The sequence below is a fragment of the Callithrix jacchus genome, chromosome 18 (genome assembly GCF_049354715.1).
Source record: "Callithrix jacchus isolate 240 chromosome 18, calJac240_pri, whole genome shotgun sequence".
In the NCBI taxonomy this organism is placed as follows: Eukaryota; Metazoa; Chordata; class Mammalia; order Primates; family Cebidae; genus Callithrix; species Callithrix jacchus.
Genome location: NC_133519.1, coordinates 19,779,921 through 19,792,011, shown reverse-complemented (window position 1 = coordinate 19,792,011; position 12,091 = coordinate 19,779,921). Strand labels below are relative to the sequence as shown.

Here is a 12,091-nt window from a genome sequence, read left to right as displayed (position 1 = left end):
TTTATAATGAATTACTGAGGAGAATAGCAAGCTGTTGACATTATATTTGTCTGTAATAACACTGGAATATTTCTATTTCAATTTGTTGGGCAATTTGCCTGTAGAAATATAAGATGTTATATTTAGTTGTACCAAACCAGGATCTCAATATTATTCTTTTGGCAGATTGCTCTCTCTCTCTCTCTTTCTCTCTGTGTGTGTGTGTGTGTTTCTGTCTCTCTGTCTTTGATTTCTTTCCTTCATATTTTCCCCTTAATTTGGCGTCAGTCAATACTGTTTTTGTTTCCCATCCGTTGTCATATAAAACTAGTCATCTCGTTCTCCCAGGCCCCCTGTCCTTGGGAAGGGATGTGCAGTCTGCAGGTATCACGGTTTTACGTAGCTGAATGAGCTGCTGGGAAAGGCCTTGGCTGGGCTTACAATGAGCTGTGTTTACTGAGCATGATGAAGCGAAGTTCAGTAAAAAAAAAAAAATCCTACTTATTCACTCTACACATAGGGAAACTGAGGCCCCTCAGGCTGGACTTTAAGTCCCCACTTTTACTTTTCCATTTTATTTTAGAAGGGCAGATGGGAGAACGGGGATCTGTCATGGATGACCTCCAAATATTCCCTGACTGTTCTTAGCAGCCCTCTTTCTCTTCCCCTCATTGACCTAATCCTGACTTCTTTATCTCTTTAGATGTATGCCCTCTTTCTTAATGGCCGGCAAGGGTTCAGAGTCATACTCTCTGGTGTAGAAAGACCTTCAATGCCAGCTAACCTGGTCTTTTGGTGGGAAGGGGATTGGCATTTATTGAGCACCTACTGTCAGCTGCTTTTGTATTCTTTGTCTTATTTATTCCTTACTTTAACTATGAGAGTGTGTATTATTCCCATTATACCAATGAATAAACTGAGGCTCAGAGGGATTAGGCATCTTGACCAAGGCAACAAAGATACTAATTCAGGATTTGATCTAGGCATGTTTGATTCCAGGACAGCAGGCTGTTTCTCTGGGATTTGAATTCTTTCTATAGAATTCCTGACAATGGATATTCAACCTCTTCTTGAAAACCTCCAATGGCAGCTCACTACCTTCTAAGGCATGCCACTTGCCTCTGACTATTGATATTCAACAGAATATTTCTCTGGAATCCAGATTTTGTCCCCAGATAGCTTTTATCCCTTGATCTGAATTCTACTCTTAGGGACCCCAGAGTGTTGCATTTCTAATTCACCTGCCTCTAGTGGATCAAGTGGTTGCACTCCATACAAGATGGCTGCAACAGGCACACACTGGACACTTGCCGGGTCTAGTTGGTAAGGGGTGTTCAGAAGAGCACTTCAAGGGCACTTCATTCTACCTGCCTTTCCCCAGCTGCCTGCTTGTCGAGAGCCCAGCATCTTTCTTCTCTCTTTGTCTCTTCTCTTGAGGAGAAGCTAGTCTTCCTCGTTTTTCCTGCTTCTATTCTAGGGTCACAGGAAGTGTGTGATGTGCATGAGTCTCAAAGTGTCTGGGTTTAGGAAGCCCTCAAACCCTTCTTAGTAACATATAACTAGGAAACCCTCGAGATGCCTTGGGTATTTGCAAAGGGGTGATGGCATTGCCAGATCTGCTTTTATAGAGCTTGCTGGAAGATATGAGAGATAGTAATGAGACCAAAGGAACCAGAGACAACTGACTTGGGGGTGGGAAGTTGGGGAGTTCTTGAGAATGAGAAGAAAGGACATTAAATACAGAGAAGAGAAGAGAATACCAGGAACCATCTATCCCTTCATTGATTTGGTCATATTTATGAGCATCTATAAGATGACTTGTTATAGATTAAGAGATCTTCAGCAGGGCACTGTGTCTGGCATGCTTTTGCCCTAAGGCAGTGATGGTACAGGATGACTTGGGGAGGGTGCCCCGAGTCTGAGGAGCCTCCGGCTCAGCTTCCTGCAAGGTGCTGAGGGACACAGCCAGCTGGCCATGCAGGTGGTTGAATGACATCATCTTTCCCCATCATTCCAGGAGCAAGGGAACTACGATCAGACTTAGCCACCATTTGGGAGGTAAGACCAGTGAGGCTCTGGCAAGAAAGGCTCATTAAAAAGCAGCAAGAGAGATTTCAGAGAGACTCTGAGAACAACTTCCTGTTAGGCTGAGTCAACAGGGATGGTAGAGAGTTCCTAAATCCAATGCCGAGATCACAGTCATCACTGTACTTAACCACCCCAGGAGAATGAGGGAGGGAAGTTTCTGTTTCTGCAATTTTGCTTCAGGGACACCTTGGTGTTTTCTCTTCATTTCTCCTGCATGAAATCTTGTTCAGTGCTGGAGGAGAACACTCATGGTGATACATTTCAACAGTGGCTTTGGGAGTAGGGCGGAGGGTGGGTGGGGCTGGGAAGCCCTGATTTGTAGTCTTTGCTGATTTCGGTGATGTCAGTACTTCCACTATGGCTGAATTCAAGCTCCCAACATGATGTCACTGGCATGGAACTGGGAGAAATGTTTGGTAGCACATTATTGTGTAGTATTTCCAGGATACAGATAAAATAGAGGAAGTAAATAACTTTAAGAGCTTAGGTAATAGTGAACTGTAGCAAAATTATTAGGAAGTGGTGAATTCTGAGTACTTACCACGTTTGCTTTAATATCATTTAGTTATAGAGTTATGTAATTTAAACTTTTTAATAATGGCTGCATTTAACAACTGGCTTGGAAAAGTTCGGTGGACTGCATGACCCCAGGCAAGCAGACGGCTGGGCAAACAAGTGTTGCCTCAAGAATGGGAATCTCAAGTACAGTCTTGATTCTTCGCTATTTTTCTAGAGAGATGCAAACAGCACAGAGTTATGCTACTTCTATTGAATACTATGTAAGTGGTCTTCATTCTACTCCCTAGTTCTACTTTTCCATCTCTCCCCAGCCTTGCTAGAGCTAAATTCTGGTTCCTCAGGACACTGAACAATTATTCAGATGATTTATATCCCCTTGGTTCCAGGTTTCTCTTTTGGTAGCCATCAGAAACCTGCGTTGGCATCCACAGAATCTGCACACACGTCTCCCAGGGCATCCAGCCATGGGAAATCCATTCGAGAGATGCTTGTGAGTCCTCGTTGTCTCAGTTCCTTCTCTGACTCTCTCCCCAGCCTTTAGGAAGTCATCCTCTAGTCATCTTCTCTTAAGTCCCTAATTCTCAAGGCCATGAGTCATATAGAGTCCCAAGGAATTTTCTTCTGTGTGCTCCTCTTTGAGTGACTATTACCATTCATGCTGTTCAATTACATTTCAGCTACTCCAGGCCCAGTCAGACTGTGGTGACGCTGGGGAGGGGTTAATCATAATAATGATAATAATTATTATTTTGCCTCACTGGAAACAAGAGTGTTTCGGGAATTACCCAATCATGATTCTTTCAGAGTCACAAAAATTACTTCACTCCTACGGGTTTAGGTTGGGGCCTGCCTGGAGGGAGACAGCTCTATAGCCCCATCCACTAAGCTGCCCAGGGAGTCGCCTCACGGCTCGTTCCCCTGGTTTGGTGGGAACCTGGGAAGCCCCTGCTCTGGAGTTAACCTTCTGTTCATCCAGCTCATCTGGAGTAACCATTTTATTTATCCCTGGTGTATGGAAACAAAACTGATTGCACTCAGTTCTTCGTAGTTAGAGAGGGAAGGCTGTGCTGCAGAGGGGTGCGTGGGGGACGTGGGAACCTGCAGGCAAGGTGGGATAGTGGCTGCTTTGGGGAATCTGGAGGAGCTGGGCATGGTCACCGTGCCTGCTGGTGGGGAGTGGACAGGATGGCCTTCTGCCATCCCTCTGTGGCCATAGCCCTCTCCAGCCTTCTTGGATGCATTTTAGGCAGATGTGCAGGATGGGACACTGAGGACCAAGGAGGAGACTGGAGCCTGGACAAAGGCAGGAAACTGAGCAGAGGAGGATGGGGTGAAATCGCTGATCACAGCGTCATAGAGACTGAGTTTGAGGTGGCAGCAGACTCCTGTGTAGGTTTCTTGAGGAATTAAAGAAGGGAGGAGGAAGAAAACTTGTAATACATGTTTGTGATACATGTTCACATCGGCAAAGAAAACAAGCCTCAGTTTTGGAGTCAGACAGATGTGGGTTTATAGTTATTTAATAAGCTTCCAAAGCCTCAGTTTCTTTGTCTGTAAAATGGAATAGCAATAGGGCTGTTTTTGTGTGACAGGCATATTACAGAGCCTGGCATGTAGGCTCGGGAAGTGGTTGATCCTCAGCCCTCCAAATCCCTAGAATGTAATTTCATCTCCCACAAGAGGACAGGCCTGGAGGCATGGATCTAACCCTGCAGAGGTTGGGGACTGAGGCTGGGATGGTGGGAGGTCCACGGGGTGGGGGACGGAGCATGAAGAATGAAGCCTTGGGATCGAAACTGGAGATGGCTCACCATCTGGAGGAAGAGGCAGGGAATCCAGGAAGCTGCCAGTAGAGAAGGAGGAGGACCAGGACTTGCCTCTGAGTGTTGGAATCCACATGCAAGTGTGAATATTGACAGCAATCCTCATTAGTAATAATGACCCTAATGATACGAGGAAGCACCTGAAACACTAGCTCGGCAGGGTCCCGGAGTCAGATAAGCTGCCAGAATCCACAGGGTGGGCCCCCGGGCCAGGGTGTGCCCTTCCGTGCTCTTTCCTGGCTGCCAGACCTCAGTTCCTGGCACTCAGGCCCCCGTTGGCCTCCCTCTGGACCCGGGGCTCATTGTGGTGCCCTCTGTAGCCTGGACTTTGACAACCCCTCCCAGGTGGAAGGCCCTTCCTGAAAGGTTACCACACTGCTTTCCCAGAGCTGAGGACGGACCTTCCTGGCAGGGGGCACACAGATTTTCTTCACCGTTTTGCAGAGAATTCATTCCGCCTTGGAAGTGAACTCCTTCAGCCCAATCCAGGCCCCACTTCCTGCTTGCCTCTGGCCTGGGAAGCCTCCTCCTCTCAGTCCCCTCAGATGCCCCCTGGTCTGCCCACCTCTTTGGTTTGGATGCCATCTGCAGCCTGGTGGCTCTTCCCTGCAGTCACTCACCTGCACTGGCTTCTGTGCTTACCCAAATGCTGGGGTTTGGGCTCCAAGTCCCTGCTCCGGCCCCCACCTCACCTCAGCCCTTTGCCAAGTCTGATCCATGAAACTCCCCTACCTGTCTCTCCGCCTCCTCCTCTTTCCTCAGAAAGACAGACAGGCCTTACCCTGTGCTCTTATCCCAGTCTCTCCCCTGGTCCCAGACAAGTGTTTGTTATCCTCACAGTGTCCTGGGAGTGTCCTGTCGTCCTCCCATCTCCATCAAACTAGGCTTCCCCTGAGCGCGGGGCCGTGTCTCTTCCTTTTCTCAACATCTACTCTCTTGAGAGCTGAGAACGTCTCTTCGGTGGCCTGTCCTAAAAAGAGTGTGGTGGATGAAGTTTGCATTAGAGACTCCGCCCTCAAATTAGGCTGATGACAGTAGCCAATGCCTGTGGTCGCCTCAAGGCCATGAGATGGAAGATGCCACGTGTATCTCCCCCAGATCCCCCTCAGAGGTGCACGTGAACCCTGCCCTCCCCAGGTGCACTCATCACCTGGGGAGCAGAGTCAGCCAGGGCCCGGGGAAGAGCCTCACCGGTGCTCCAGGCCCCCCAGGGGTGGGGCGTGGGCCAGGTTGGGCTCAGCTCTGTAGGACAGGTCACAGTTCCCCTGCGCCTTTGACTAACAGACTCTGTTGGAAGCTCTTTCCTATCCTGCACGCGGGCTTCTCATTCACGGTGTACTAAGGACTTAAAGGCACGCCACGTTTGTGATCACTGCCATGAAAACATTGAGCAACAGATCCTCGGTCAGGAGCCTAACCTGCTATGACAACGTCGTTCCTGTGGGAAAGGCTGCTCTGTCTTTTCAGTAAACATTAGCCTCCCCGAGACTGTAGCACACAGTCTGAGAAAGTGAGGAATAAGGATGGGAATAAGGATGGGAATAAGCTCCTACCCAGCGCCCCCCCCTCCCCGCAACTCTCTACCTATTTACTTAAAACCACATTTATACACCCAGGCCAGCCCTCTCTCCTGCACTCCACACTCACATACCTGCTTAGATGTTTGACAGATGTCTCAAACTTCGCATGTCCCAGACACTGCCTCTACCCCACCTATTGTCTTCCCCATCTCAGCTGATGGCAACTCCGTCCTTTCTCTCTCTTGACTCCCCCATCACATTCACTGGGTCAGGAGGCTGAGCAATATATTGGGTTGAATCATATGAAAATTGTCATTTTTGTAAGTTTAAAAATAGATAATTTCATATGACTCAATCTAGTAATGTAAACGTAAGATGACGTGAGGAAGAAAGCTCATCTCCTCTGCCGTCCTGACTCCGCCACATGTAGATTGTTGAGGTGAAGCCCCTGACGCTGTCTGAGGAGCCTTTACAAGCAACAGGGGCGGTGACTTGGCCAGGAAGGCTCTGGATGCTGCAGGACTGGGTATGAGGCGGGTTGGATTCAGAGAGGTTGGGGTCAGGGACAGTTCTCCATGGTTACTGAAGCAGTTCCATCACTCCCCGCCATTCTGAACCTTGGCTCCTGAACGTTTCAGGGCTTTCTGGAGCTGGGCAGGCAGGACTCAGTGCAGGTGGTGGAGAAGCTGACCAGGACACCACGGGCCCCACCAGTGCGGGCTGAGGGTGTGTGGGAGGCCCTCTTGTCTTGCAGTCCCTCCATCCCCAGGTTCATGTCAAAGGGGCTCTACCAACATGTACTTGGTTACAGCCATGTCCCAGTTGTCCTTATAGGGGGTGGATTCAGGGCAGCAGAAGAGAAGACTCTTCTTCCTCATGTCATCTTACATTTAAATTATTAGACTGAATCGTGTGAAATGACTTGTATTTGAGTATTTTTAAACTTACAAAAATGACAATTTTCATATGATTCAATCCAATATATTGCTCAGCCTCCTAGTATGTGGTCCTTTTAAAGCCCCTCTTCCCTGATAATTAAGGACCAGTTAACTTGTGACTTCACCCTGAGACCAACTCTTTCTGTATTTCCCGGTTTGGTAAACGGCACCTCCATCTGTTTGGTTACTCGTGTCGGAGACCTCAGTGTCATCCTTGACTCCTCCCTCAACCAAGGATACCAAGTCTTGTCTACTCTTTCCTAGCTCCTAAATATGTACTGAAGTCACCCACTTCTCTCCCTCTCTCTCCCCACCTTCCTTCCAAGCTATGACAGTTTCTTCCTAGGATTCCTGCAGTAACTTCATTTCCCTGCATTCACTCTTGGCCCCTTCAGTCCATTCTCCACACAGCCACCAGCGTGATCTTTTAAAATGTGAGTCTGATCATGTCATTTCCTGTCCTAAAGCTCTTCAGTGGCCTGCTTTTACATCTATAATTAACTTTTAAATTTCCCCATGTCCTATCAGACCCTGTGTGATCTGACCTCTGCCATCCTCTCCTCCCAGAGTCCCTCCTGCTCACTGCCCTCTGGCTCTGGGGACCTTCCCTCAGATGCTCACAAGGGCAGAGATCTTTCCAGAAGGGCTTTCATGGATGCTCATTCCCAGCATGGCTCCTCCCCAACTCTTTGCTTTGCTGACTCTGCCTCTCCCCAGTGGTCTCAGCTTGACCGTTCTTCCTCAGGGGGGCCCTACCCTCTGTCCTCCCACTAGCTATATTTTGCTTCCTTGTTATTCTGGCTCTTGGTTTTCAGCTATTTTCTTCTACAGGGCTTAGCACAGCTTTAATTAAACATTTGTGTTCATTTGTACAGTGTCTGTCTCTGCCTGACTAGCCTGCAAGCTTCATGAATGCAGAGATCCGCCTGCCGTGCCCACAGCTCTATTCCTAGTGTGTCTGGCATGGGGTGGGCACTCACTAAAGATATGCTGAAACCATGACTGCTGTGGACCAGCAGATCAGTCCTCCAGGAAATCAGGGCCTGCTGTCCCGAGAGTGACTCCAGGTCCACGCTGCTGTGCTGCTTCTGAGCTGCAGTGAGAGCTGGGGTTTGCTCTTAGTCATGGGGAAGGCCTCAGGTTCAGGGGGTGGGAGGGGATTATGATGGAAAAAGTCCAATGGGAGGGGTCTCCCTATTGAGGCCCACCCATAACATTCGTAATTATAAATTGAGCTAACGTATTATTACATAAAATATGTTCCATCCTCCTGGCTTGACAATATACCTTCACAATGACCTGGAAGGCCAGGTTTGGATTCAGACATCATGGACTCTTCATACCAGAACTCCCAGCATAGGAAGAACTGGCTCCCTTGCCCAGGCCCTTAAATCAGACCCTTTCTCTTCTCACTTGAAGAGCCTTGGACCACAGCTGTGCACATCCCGGGCTTCCTCCACACCTTGTCACAAATTGCCCCTCAGCTACCTTCAGACCCACCCAGGGTACATGTAGGCATTTTAATCCATCTTTGGTGAGATGAACCCAGGAAGGAGGTTCCAGAATTCCCATTTGTCTTTCTGAAGTGTGATCTAAAAGGGGGAGAGGGAGCTTCAGGTGAATGCACCTATGGAGGAGAGCCAGAGCTGCCCTTCTGTAGCACATGCCAGGCCAGCAGCCTTCATGCCTTGGTGTAGGTGTGATACCATCTGTGCTGGCCTGGCATCCTGGGGTGACTGGGTAGGGAATGGACTGACAGGCATCCTGCTTGGGTTGTCTTTTCTAGACGCAGCCTCTAGAAGAATGAACACTCCATTAGCAGCTGTGTGGCCCTGGCTGAGGCTCTGGCTGGTGACTCTGGCCTCTGGTCTAGGTCTTCCTGAGATGGGTGCATGGATGAGAGCTCTGTCTTCTCCTGATTGCCCAAGCCTCAGGACACCAGGTAAGCCAAGAGCCTCAGGCCTTCCCCTGGACTTCTTGTCCTTCTCCTGGGAGTGGCCGGGGCTGTGGTCAGTCCTTCTGCCATCTGCCTCTCTCCCATCCTCATGTGGAGGCACCCCTGTGTGTGGGATCTGTGCTCATGTGCTCAGGAGGAAGCCAGTGCTCTGGGTGTGTGGGGGGATTATTAGGGATTTTCCGGGACTGTGAGGCTGTCAGATTGTTAGCAATGAGGGGCAGGAGGGATCCCAGGTATTTCTGTGAAGGGAAGAGAGAGGGCCAGGCCACCAGCTGGCTGTGTCTGCTTTGTTGAGGGGTGGGAGCGGGGGTGGTGGTTCCCTGGCCTGGGAGCAGGACTGCAGTGAGTATGCTGGAGCTCTGACCACCTGCAGTTAAGCCCGCTGAAGGCGGGCGTATGGTGAGTGGGTCTGCCAGCAGACAGAGCTTCGACCTTTTCATTTTCTCTCTGGTTAGACTGACTTCAAAGACTTTATCTGACTTTGGAAGACTCCCGAGGAGTCTTAGCAGGCCCAGCCAGTGGGTACAGGCTTGAAGACCAACAGGATGGGCTGGCAGAGAGGACAGCATCAGCCTCTCAGTCCAGGCATCCCAGCCAGGACCACCCCAACCATCACCAGGAGGATGGAACCAGTCCCTAGCCCTTGTGAGCAGCTCTCCCTTTTCTGCACCATCTCAAGGGAAATCTGAAGACAAGCTACCAGCATGAGATGTCCTGGTGTTAGGAAACACAGTTAAACAAAAGTGTGATGCTCCTGTGGGAAGGCCAGACCCAGGACACCACCATGCCATGCTGTCTTCAGTTTCTGCTGGCTGAAGCTTTATTCCCAGGCAAGGCCTTCTCCTTTTACCATTTCCCCTGGGGACCTGACTGGCTGTCACTGGGGACCGAGGTCTTACAGGCCAGGAGGTGCCTTTGAGCTCACGCTAGGGGCTGTGTCCCTGTGGACTCACTGGAATCCTTTGTTGACACATTGCTTTCTTCCCAGTCTGTGAGCTCTTTGAGGGTGGGGTTTTTGAGGGTGATGCTACTGTTTAGTAATTCCTGTATCCCAGTTAGTGCTGGCACATAGTAGGTGCATTGTAAGTGCTTACTGAATGAACAGACGGGTGCATTTCCTGTTCAAGCTTCGTTTTGTACTCTCTTTTGTTAAACTAGCAAAGGCTTCTGATAAGATGTCCTATAACTCCGCCCTACTCCATCAAAGAGGAAGGACCTTGGCCGCAAGAAGCAAGTGAGCAACTGGGGAACAGAAAACAGAACAGAACTATTTTCGGAGGCCCTGAGGCCCGCGTCCTCAAGGCTCCCTGTCTTTGTGCTTTTGAGGCTTGGGTAACATTTTCCTTGGTTCTCTGAGTTACTCACAGCTTTCTAATACATTTCTTCTTTTCTTTTAGTTAAAACCAGAGTTAGTTTCTGTTGCTTGCCTCCAAAGACCCTTGACTGATATAAACGTTTTCCTCTTATTTTTAAATCTTCTAAAGAACATACAATTTTTAATGACTGTATGTATTGCATTCACGTTTGGCTGATTTGCTGGGTTTTTTTCCTGGTAATGGGATTATCACTTCCCATCAGTCTCTTTTCAATTCTGATACCTTCCTCAAGCAACAAACTATAAAAGAAGGCACAAGAAGAGAAGCTAGAACACGTTGTCTTTAGAGATATCATGGCTTTTTTTTCCCTGATACCCTAGCAGAATCCTTTCATTGGCCTCTTTTGACTATCCGTTTATTCATTCATCCATTCTTTTTATTTCTTAATTTTAATTATTTCTTTTAGAGATGGGGTCTCACTATGCTGCCCAGGCTGGTCTTGAACTTCTGGCCTTGAGTGATACTCTCACCTTAACCTCCGTAGTAGTTGGGACTATGGATGTACACCACAGTGCCTGGCCTTTCTTTCTTTAATTTATTTTTATTTTTATTATTTTTGAGACAGAGTTTCGCTCTTGTTACCCAGGCTGGAGTGCAATGGCGCGATTTTGGCTCACCGCAACCTCCGCCTCCTGGGTTCAGGCAATTCTCCTGCCTCAGCCTCCTGAGTAGCTGGGATAACAGGCACACGCCACCATGCCCAGCTAATTTTTTGTATTTTTAGTAGAGACGGGGTTTCACCATGTTGACCAGGATGGTCTCGATCTGTTGACCTCGTGATCCACCCACCTCAGCCTCCCAAGTGCTGGGATTACAGGCGTGAGCCCCCGCGCCCGGCCTGATTTATACTTTATTACTCTAAGTCTCTAGCTCACAGCATTGCTTTCAGATGGTTTCTGCTTAAGCAGATTCATTGAAAGAGTTTGCTTCGTATTTGGATTTTCCCACTCGTCAGAACACTCTTCCATGGTAGCGTGGTGCAGTAGAAGGGACTGGACTGACTGAGATAATCTAAAGGGAATTCTGACTGTGCCACTAATTTATGTAATTTCAGAGGAGTAATATTCTCTTTGAGTTTCGGTATCCACATGAGAAATAAAAAAAACTTGAACCGAGTAACCACAGATTTCCTTCCAGCTTTAAGGTCCTATTATTCATATGAGTCGATATCTGCCTTTTAGTGACAGGCTCCATTGGTCCCAGTTACACAGTCTGGGCTTATGTGATAGCCCTTCAAATATTTGACAACCTATGCTCCTCTGAGTGTCTTGTTCTAGCGTCAATATAACCAGTTTCTGTAATCATTTCTCATATGATAAGATTTTTAGACTTTTCACCATTCTGGTCATTCTCTTTGGGACACTCCAGTTTTCCAGGGTCTGCCCAGAAGTGTGGCTTTGAGACCTGGACCCGGGCTGGCTGCACTGTGGGAGTCTCCCCACTACTTACCCACGTCCACGGCCTGCCCCTCCTGGCAGATAATGTTGATGAAGGCACAGCCCGAGGGGAGGCAGCCACTACAGCTCTCCTAGATCTAGGGATAGCTATTTTTTTTTTGTCTTTTTAGAGGCCCTTCCTTCAGGCTGTACGCAGAACAGATGTAGGCAGCCAGGGAGCAAAATCTGGAAGGAGGTGGTGCTTCCTCTGAAGATCAGTAAGTAACCAAGAGTCACTAACTGAACAGGTGCTGGTTCTTAATACACATGGAAGGAAGCTTTGCCAGAGGTGGCATTAATGTTTGCAGCAGTTTTTTTTTTTTTTTTTTTTAAATTGTGACGGGATCTTGCTCTGTTACCCAGGCTGAAGTGCAGCGGTACAATCTCGGTTCATGCAGTAGCTTTTAAAAAAATGAGGCGCTGAAAGTTCATGTCTCCGTTGATGAGAAAAAGTC

The 12,091-nt window shown here is 48.4% G+C and overlaps 1 non-coding gene across 1 annotated transcript; it reads left to right on the top strand.

The window, feature by feature from the left end:
• Nucleotides 1–412: 412 nt before the first annotated feature.
• Nucleotides 413–477, top strand: LOC118149357 (small nucleolar RNA SNORD64). The gene has a single exon (XR_004736739.2). It is a non-coding gene; the product is annotated as a small nucleolar RNA SNORD64 (small nucleolar RNA).
• Nucleotides 478–12,091: the final 11,614 nt, after the last annotated feature.